At 41.7% G+C, this 9,800-nt stretch overlaps 1 long non-coding RNA gene across 1 annotated transcript; it reads left to right on the forward strand.

The window, feature by feature from the left end:
• Positions 1-368: 368 nt before the first annotated feature.
• On the forward strand, positions 369-1,622 carry LOC134450325 (uncharacterized). The gene is made up of 2 exons (XR_010035067.1): positions 369-705; positions 782-1,622. It is a non-coding gene; the product is annotated as an uncharacterized LOC134450325 (long non-coding RNA).
• The last annotated feature ends 8,178 nt before the right edge of the window (positions 1,623-9,800 follow it).

Consider the following 9,800-nt stretch of genomic DNA (forward strand, 5'->3'; position numbering starts at 1 on the left):
GCCACCAGCCAGGGCACCTGGCATGGGAGTGTGATGGGCCACGGGTCTGTCGTCGTGTGCGAACCCCGCCGACAGTCCAATCGGAGGGTGAGCAGCGCCGGGGCACCCCCCAGCAGCCGACCAGAGGACCAGCCAGGACTGATGGCCACACCTCGGGCAGAGGCCGGCCGCTCTCTGGGGATTGAATATGGCCACTCCATCGCTATCCGGCGTTTTAGTGCTTTGTGTTTGTATATGTGCCATGGTGGTTATGTGTATGGTGATGAATGTGTTGGGTACGTTTTAGTGTGTGTGTGCGCATGTGAGAGGGCGCGCGTGTGTGTGTGTGTGTGTGTGTGTGCGTGCGTGTGTCTGTCTTAGTGTCTATCCCCATCATAGGGTGAGCTACAGTGCGGCACCGGGACGGTACCGATTCAAAGCTGGGGCGAATGTAACAGGTTGGACTAGGTCCCCTGTTAGTGTGCATGTTGTAATTGAAAACAGCTGCCCGTGTGGGCGAGGGTGGAGCCCTTCCGGTTGGTATAAATTGCCTACTATGTTGTCTGTTAGCCAGGTGTGGCTAACCTCAGTACCGGTTGGCGCTTGGGGAAGCCCTGTACGCTGGGTGAAGTAGGTGATGTTGGGTGTTGGACCCACACTGGAGCGCGTAGAGCGCAGCTGAAATGCGGACGCCAGGTTGCCGCATGTAGCCTAACCGGCTCGAAGGTAAGCCCTTCTGTGTGCACCTGGCGATAGCCAATTATGTTTGTACTGTGGCTAACGAGATGTTGTTTCACTGCAGCATTGCATGGTGAAGCAAGGGTCAACCGTAGACTTCCAAGCTCGGTCCAGTGCTTCCCAATTGCAACTGAAGGTAATTACTAATTAACCGTCACTCTGTGCCTGTGGCTTTCATGCCACACCTTGCTCATTGATAATGGCATTTCCCTGGCATTAACCCAGTCTGTCTTGTGCTTTCTAGGTTGAGCACATTATTGTCAATTGGCTGGGGTGGGGGGGACGCCGCCGTCTTTTCCCGGTGTTTGTGTTTGTTATTTTGCCTTTTACCACCACGAGCTCTTTTAGTAGTGGCAGGTTGTTGTTCCTTTGCGCAGGTGCGCGACGCTTTCGTCTTTCAGCCATACGGTCTGACACGGTCAGCTCCAGTCACCCACCCCTTAGACAAGGGATGAGTGATTGGGGACTGGCCGGTTGAGATTTGTAGCAGTATCGTGTAAACTTATTGGTGAGGTGTAGATCCCCTGAGTGGTATAGTAAACTCTCTGCCAAGAGGCCTGATTTGATAAACATAGGCTACCTCTTCACTGTGAATCATTTCAGTGTGCTGTGACTTATTTTGTTTATTTTGATTATGTTTTGTGTGTACAGTTTTGATTAATTGCAGTGTTATTTTGTATTCGCAGTGCAGTGTGTAGTTAACACACTCAGTAAATTACCTGTAGCCTACTAGGCCTACTCAGTGCTCTCGCACTTAAGCCGTCACCGTTTCACGATATGTACCTGTATTGACTTCAGTAGAGTTAAGACTCTGTTTGTGTATATGGACTCAAGTGAACTGCCTGCTCATTTTGAAAACGAATAAGACTGAAAGCAGAAGAAAATAAAAACTATTGTATGTGCAACAGCTGTGTCATCCTTGTCATCTAGAACCTGTCGGGGAAAATTGTATTTTTAACATCTGGGTTGTCTCACCCTTAACGAGACTGGCGTAGTCACCTTTTAAAACCTAATTGCTTAAAAGTTAGTAATCCTACCAACCTCCACTCCGCTACACATGCATATTAAACACATTATGAAGGATGTCCGGCATGTATTCAGAAGTGCAATACAAATGAAATGATGTGACAGAAATTATTTCAGAAGGAGACCAAATTGAAAACAGCTGCACTTTTTCATGAAACAGAATTTGGCAGAGCATTTATAAGACAAATACATAATGTGTTTATTTATTCTTTCACTAATACCACTTGATACAGTAAGACATATTAATTCACAAAAGAATGACTGGTTGATTATGTATGTATGTCTGAATAGATGGATGGATTAATGTATGCAGGGAAGCTGACAGGGGGGGACAAAGGGGTCACTTGTCTCGAGCCCAAGGAGAGAGGGGGCCCAGAAATGGATCCTCATTACTTTGTATGTTATGGTTTTGGGGCCCTTTTAGATGCCTTTGTCCCAGGCCCAGCCAAAGCTGTCAGCGGCCCTGGATGGATGGATGGATGGATGGATGGATGGATGGATGGATGGATGGATGGATGGATGGATGGATGGATGGATGGATGGATGGATGGATGGATGGATGATAACTAACTTCACTCTGCAGTAAGCCCAAAGCACCTGCACGTAAGCAGTGGCATTTTTGTACAAGCAACTCAAGGCTTCTGTACAAGAAAAGAATGTGCTTTGAGTGAATAGAATGCTGTTTGTATGTTTTTGTGTGAGACTGGCAACAGGAACATGCCTTGCCTTTTCTCGAACATGTCACTCCTCACCCATACAAAGAACACAATTTTGCAATTTAAAAAGAATATTAGTGTTTCCACTTACCACAGTGGCTATGTCAATGCCACTTTCAAGAAATGCTGTCTTAACCGGTTACTTGACAGATAAGCACTCCAAGTGTAGTTTTCCCCCAGCACTGATTCTTTTCAAATTGAAGTGGTGTCCAAATTTGACCTATGAGTGTTGAAAAATGTCCTAAGAATGAGGTAAGAAATGTGAGCTGTAAAAAAAAACTGGGGGTAAAAAAAAAATGTTAGTACAAGACATTCTGAAACAAATTGTAGTAAGGCAAGCGGAGAATAAACTTATAGTCTAGAGGATATGTCGAAAAGATGTTCACTTCCGGAAGAAAGCACGAAAATTGGTATATAGGGGGTTTTGGGGATGCTGATTCCAATTAGAAGCGGCTCCACGCTCGCAAACGAAGGGATCTACTTAAAAAACACGAAATCCAAGATGGCCACCATTGCAAAAACCTGTAATTGTTTTGAGCCATAACTTTGGATCTGGTTGTTATATGAGCATGATCTTGGTGTCAAAATGTAGGTTTTGTGGCCCAATAATTTCATTTAAAGGCAATATAAGCCTCTAACTAAAGATATGACAAAGAAATAGGGTCCAACAATTGCAGCAATCACATTGACGCATTTGTGTGAACTGTGCTGATTAAAGAAAGCGAGGCATGATGATTTATGTTAGGCTTGGTGTATCCTATTCTAAGGTACTAGGGATTTGTAAGTATGTATTCATGTTCCCGGACTCAAATACAGTGTTGCCAATTTGGCGACTTTGTCGCTAGATTTAGCGACTTTTGGACCTGGCGACAAAAAAAACACATCTGGCGACTTTGGCGAATTTTTGGTGAATCTGGCTACTTTGAAAAACTCTTCATTTAAGTGACAAAATCATTGTTTTTCAACATAACTGCAGCTCTGCGTAGCCGTGCACACATCTTTTCTAGAGATTTACGCTGCATGCGTGATGCTGTGACGTCATACGTAACGTCATCTGGCGACTTCTAGCGACTTTTCAGAGAGCCAATAGCGACTTCTGCTGAATTTGTTTTGGCAACACTGCTCAAATAAGCCTTTACATCTTGCATGTTTCAACACATTCAAACACAAAGCGTGTCCTGCATGTCCTGTGCGATATACCCCCGCAGGGAATAAAAGTACTGATCTGAATGTACGCATCATCTATACACAAATATGGCTGCATAAAGCCAATGTGATATTTAGCACCCAACTTGCAACTTTGAGTTTATGAATTTAGGATCATGAGTATCAACTTTTTTCAATCAAGCCATATTCTGTTCACTCATAAAATCACAAAAAAACGTTATTTCTGGAGAAAATAAATCAATGATGATAATAATAATAATAAGACTGCATTTCCGGAGAGACAATGCTATTAGTATGCTTGCGGCTTATGCACACACACACACACACACACACACACACACACACACACACACACACACACACACACACACACACACACACACACACACACAGAAACACGAGGGAAAGAGATAGAGGTGTGTGTGTGTGTGTGTGTGTGTGTGTGTGTGTGTGTGTGTGTGTGTGTGTGTGTGTGTGTCTGTGTCTGTTTGTGTGTGTCTGTCTGTGCGAGAGAGAGAGAGAGATGTGTGTGTGTGTGTGAGAGAGAGAGAGAGAGAGACAGAGAGCGAGAGGTGTGTGCGTGTGTGCATGTATGGATATGCTTCAGGTGCCTTTCAGCAATGGGTATGTAGGGAGAGGTAAGGGTGGGATTCGAACCTGCAACCCTCTGGCAGACCAACACCCTACCCAGTAGGCCACTGCCCAGGGGCGGAGCTATAGGGGGGGCGAGCAGGCTACTTGCCCCTGGGCCCAGGGCCCTGGCGTATTGATAGTTGGGGCCCTATTGTGAGCTTAGCAGGCTGTATGGGGGGCCGTATCTGTGTTTTGCCCCAGGGCCCTGTATACATTTGTTCCGCCACTGCCACTGCCACTTACTGTATAGAGTGGCCAGTGCAGCATTTTATGCCACGGTTGCCCAGGTGACAGCAGAGGTCTAAAGTTCTACAAGGCTGTGTGTGTGTGTGTGTGTGTGTGTGTGTGTGTGTGTGTGTGTGTGTGTGTGTGTGTGTGTGTGTGTGTGTGTGTGTGTGTGTGTGATTCTAAAAGGTGACAGTTTGGCAGTCAATAGCTGAGTAATATGTGCAGCCTTATTTTTACGCTGTCATATCTCCAAAAGTTTTGCAAGTTGTTAGATGATATTGACACACAAATGGCACAACCCTGCTCTTCATGTCAAAGCTGAGATCACTTTTCTAGGCCAAATGGTTCAGTCAAAAAAATGACATATTCAGGCCTATGCGCTGAGCTGTTCGCATTTTTTTTAAGTGAATGAGGTCACATCATAGGGATTTTAAAACTGTTCTCTCTGAAACATTTTTAAGAGTTGGCTTATGATCTTCACACAGTTTGCATTTAGAGCCAAGACCTCTCTGACAATGCCTTTACCTAGTTGATACCTAGTTAAAAACCCCAGGACAGGTCACCTCTCACTCTAACTGCCACAGTTTGTGACATCATCATCTTGACCATTCTACCATTCGTTTCAATGAGGGGGAAAACAACGATTCAAAGCCGCCATACTAATGAATGGCGATTCCCATAGGCCGAGGTGAATGGAAAATTGTAGAATAATAATAAACTCTTGATGAACAATTAGTATGCTTTCCCGCAAGCATACTAAATAAACTGTTGGAGAACAATTAGTATGCTTGCTGGGGGCAGGCAGAGGCCTTTGGCAAGCATACTAAATAATACTATAGGACTATTTCATACATGGTAGACACAATCATCTGCTGTTATGAGGACATCTCTGTCATCTGGGAACTGTCCATTTGTTACCAGCGTAGTTATCTGCATTTGCCAGAAATGCCTGCCAATCTGGTAACAAATGAACAGTTCCCAGATTTGGACTACACTACCAAAGATGCAGTTTCCAAAGATGTATTCCAACTAGAGGTGAAGTGCAGCTGTACTAGTACTTGTACAAATAGACCTGCCAGATCTCAGTGCAAGTGCATGGAGGCAGAGTTAAAGTGCACATGTCTGTGCAAGTGCACATGCAATTTCTAAGACTGACCACTGACTGTTTTTGCATCTGTCATAGTTATTGTAGAGTGGATTATTAAGTGTTAGCCCTATGGTCTTCTGTTTGCTTTTTGAATGCAGGAAAAAATGATGTTCCCCATAGTATTCATCATCATCATCATCATCATCATCATCATTATTATTATTATTGATTTACTTTCTTCCAGATATAAAGTTTTTAAGTTGTGAATAAAATGATGGACTGACTGAAAAAAGCTGGTACTCATGATCCTAAATTCATAAACTCAAAGATGCAAGTTGGGTGCTAAATATCACATAGGCTTTATGCAGCCATATTTGTGTATAGGTAGGCTATCCTAAGTATCTGTGTGCTTCAGGGATATTCTGAACAAATCAAGTTAAGTGATAACCCAGGCTTTATTTACAATAACTTGTAACAATAAGTTATGTTTCATTGCAACTTTGAGGGCATTTCCACCTTTTATCTTAAAAAAGCCCGGATTTAGCTGTCCATTGGCTAAAAGTGTGTTTATTACATAGTGTGTCGTTAATCTGGTAACCAAATACTTAGCTCACCGGTTTCTCCTCTTCATGCTGAATCCATACATATCTCATATGTTAAATTTGGTTTAACTAATCAAAAGTAATAACAGTTTATATATTTTAGAGCGCCCCCCGCAGGCCATTTTGTTATCTGTGTGTTTGACACTCGAACTCAAATTGTTCTATAGACCCTAAACTTCAACTTGGAAGTGAAAACAAAACTTTAACACCAATTTGAAATGACTGAGCCTAATACGACCCCACTAAAAGGATCTACAAGTATAAAAATATAGCTATCGCAATTGCGGCCATCTTCAATTTCTCAACTTTGAGGTGAATCCTTAATATTTTGAAGCTCAAATGGCTTACTCATGACTTCAGCGATAACCAAAACCTACAATTAGTCGTCAAGATCAATATTCTAGTGCATATTCATCCGAAGTTGTGGATAACGGTAAATTTGGCCATCGGAGATGTCGGCCATCTTGGATTTCTCGATTTTCAGTGTGGTACCTAAGTTTTGCAAAGCTAAATGGCTCATTAATTAATTCAGCAATCCCAAGAACCCACATTTAGTCGCAGAGGTCAGGATTATATGACATATGCAACCAAAGTAATGAAGAATTGTTAATTTGGCGGCCATCTTGGATTTGTCCATTTTGAGGGTGATCCCTTGATTTTTGAGCTTGGAGCCGCTTCTTATCGTAATCAGCATACCTGAAAACCTTTGTATACAAATTTTCATGCTTTCTTCCGGAAGTGAACATCTTTGCCAAAAATCCTGACATATCCTCTAGACTATAAAGCAGACTAGACAGTAATTGTCATTCGGCCTTGTCCTTACTTTTGGAAACGTGACATACAGTATGTCTTTGCCAGTGGGCCCATTAGTGGGGTCGCCATAAGTGCAGAATAAAAAATATGCATTCCTGTTAGGTGTAGGATAGGATAGATAATACCTAAATGTGCGGGGAAACTGACAGAGGCAAGGCAGTATTACCACTATATCATTATGACCTCTAAAAAATACTAATGATGTGAAGATAGTGTAATGTCATGTTTCACTGTGTTGTCGTTATGATCTGTTCTACGTGTAGACCTCAGACTGCAATGCAGCTGCAAAGTGATGCGAACCCACTGGTGGTTTCTGAAAATGTTTCCCCTCTAGGGAGACTTGAGAGACTTGTGTTGACTCATTGTGTATGCTAAAAGCCAAGGATATATACCCTGTATGTACCCAGCTGACTAAGCTGATCAACTTCATAGACATTGTGTGTTCACACTCCACATGCATTATAATTGCCTCAAGCTGCAGCCTCTATTCAGTTCAGAGTAGCACAGGGCTGCTGACAAGGGGAGACAAATGGGTCTTTGGACCAGGGAGAGGACGGGCCCAGAATTGGGTCACCAGTACATTTGCGCAAATTGCAGTGGGGGTCCTTTCAGATTATTTTTTCCCGGCCCAGCCAAGGCTGTAAGCCTGGGGCCTTGAAATAACATATGATCATTTTCTGAGAGATGTTATCGAAATGTACATGAAGATGTATGAAAAACTGGGTATATTTATGTGCTTTTGTGCCGCACAAGAATAACTGAGAAAGTGTAACTAACACATTGTGAAATGAGAGCTGTTTTTTTTTACAGAATGTGTGTACATGTTTATTTTGTGTGTGAACGCATCTGTCTTTGTGATGAGATATGTATGCAGGCTTTCTGGGAAATGTCCACTTACTTGGATAACATCATAGTCAGTGAGCAGAACATTGCAAAATCTCACCATTTTACACATGGTGAAACCGTGGCTCATACTATATGCAGAGCCTTGGTCTAAATATTGAAACAAACAACAAACAAAAAAGAAAAATAGCTAAAACTAAAATTGCACTCAGAGAGTGCAGACCTCCTTTGTTTGATAGAACATTTCACTATGTTACAGCCTAATTTTCAAGCATTAGGCTTGAAAGACTTTTCAAGTCTTTCTGCCTTGTTTTTGTGGAGTCAGAAACTAGAATCTCAAAATTCGCTCATCCTGCAATGATGAAGAATCTTTAAAAAAATAATCACTTGTTCCTTTTATCATTTCCAACAACTCCTCATCAAAATCATTTCATCAAAATCTGTTTCTGATTTTTTTTTGTTATCCTGCTGACAGACAGACAAACAAACAGACAGAGAAACAAACCAACGTGACCGAAAACATAACCTCCTAAGCAGAAGTAACAATGTTGAAAAGAAGGACTGCACTGTCTTTCCTGACTCAAGGCTGTCTCTTAATGGTCATGGTTGCATCACAACCTCCGACTCAATGATCGTGGGTTGAACCCAAAAATGTGATATGACTGCAAATAAACACAAACATTTGTAAAATGTTACAAACATTATTTATGGCCAAATGAATAGACTATCCTTATGTGGGTTCATGCATTTCATGGACCACACACACACACACACACACACACACACACACGCACACGCACACACACACACATGCAACGCTAACTCCACTGTGGACATTATAGATTAGAGTCTGGCATGCATAGAATAAAAACTAGACCAAAAAACAATAATCAACTAAGTTATCCTGAATTCCAATTATGATTATAATAGATTCCATGGGGGAACTATGTCTCAGTTGGCTAAAGTTATGGGTGAGAGCAGGTTGAACACAGGAAAAAGACACTAAGGTCAAATACAAGAAGTTTTTTCATTATTTTGCTCAGAGCAGAGTAGCGCAGACGTTTCAGATTTCTGCCTTCATCAGTGCTCTTTGTGCTCAGTGATCCCAACTACGTACTGAGCAACAATTAAATAGTACCCAACAGGGTTAAACAAGAGCCGGGTGTAGTGGGAGGAGGTAGGCCCCTGAGAGAGTTATAACTGTGCAGATAGACATCCCAGAGCTCAGTGGTTACAGTACATACAGTACATGTCTTCTGCCAAGTAATTCACATGTGGGTCATTCTACGTTTCCAGTGCAAATAAATGACCTAGATGTTTGCATAGTGTATACATTTAAGTTTCCAAACAAACAAATTGCCAAGCTTAATCTTACATCATTTGATAAATAAACTTATGAAAGCGAACATTTGCTTGATAATTTTCTCAACAGTGTTATGGACAAATACTATGTCATTTCAAACATATATAAAAATACTTCAGAGTTGAAACAACATACGTTTGAAAGTGCTTATGTCCCTTAACAATAATGTTGTCATTAATCTGTGCAACTGATATAGAAAATGTGATTGTTGAGCTTCATAAGTAGGATTTTTTGATTCACTGTGACACATTTTTCATTATAAATCCCTGTAACGTCTGATTTGAATTTAGTCACCCTCCTTACACAAGACTTCCCTCTCCAGAGATAATCCCTAGTGTCTGTTCATAGGATTTTTCCAACACATAAGGGATCAATAGCACAAAAACACTTTCAAAACAGTCAACCGTGTTAATCAATTAATGTATTTGTATGCTTTATCTGTGTTTTCTACATGTGATTTCTAATTCAGATTCTTATGAATATGTTGATAACACAGTTGACAGGCAATTTTCCCGCTATGGGAACATGAAGAAGAATGGAGCTCAAAACTTACCAAAAAGTCTTCCCATATCCTGCCAAAGAGGATATGACATCATGTGATGATA

Source organism: Engraulis encrasicolus, chromosome 6 (genome assembly GCF_034702125.1).
Source record: "Engraulis encrasicolus isolate BLACKSEA-1 chromosome 6, IST_EnEncr_1.0, whole genome shotgun sequence".
NCBI lineage: Eukaryota > Metazoa > Chordata > Actinopteri > Clupeiformes > Engraulidae > Engraulis > Engraulis encrasicolus.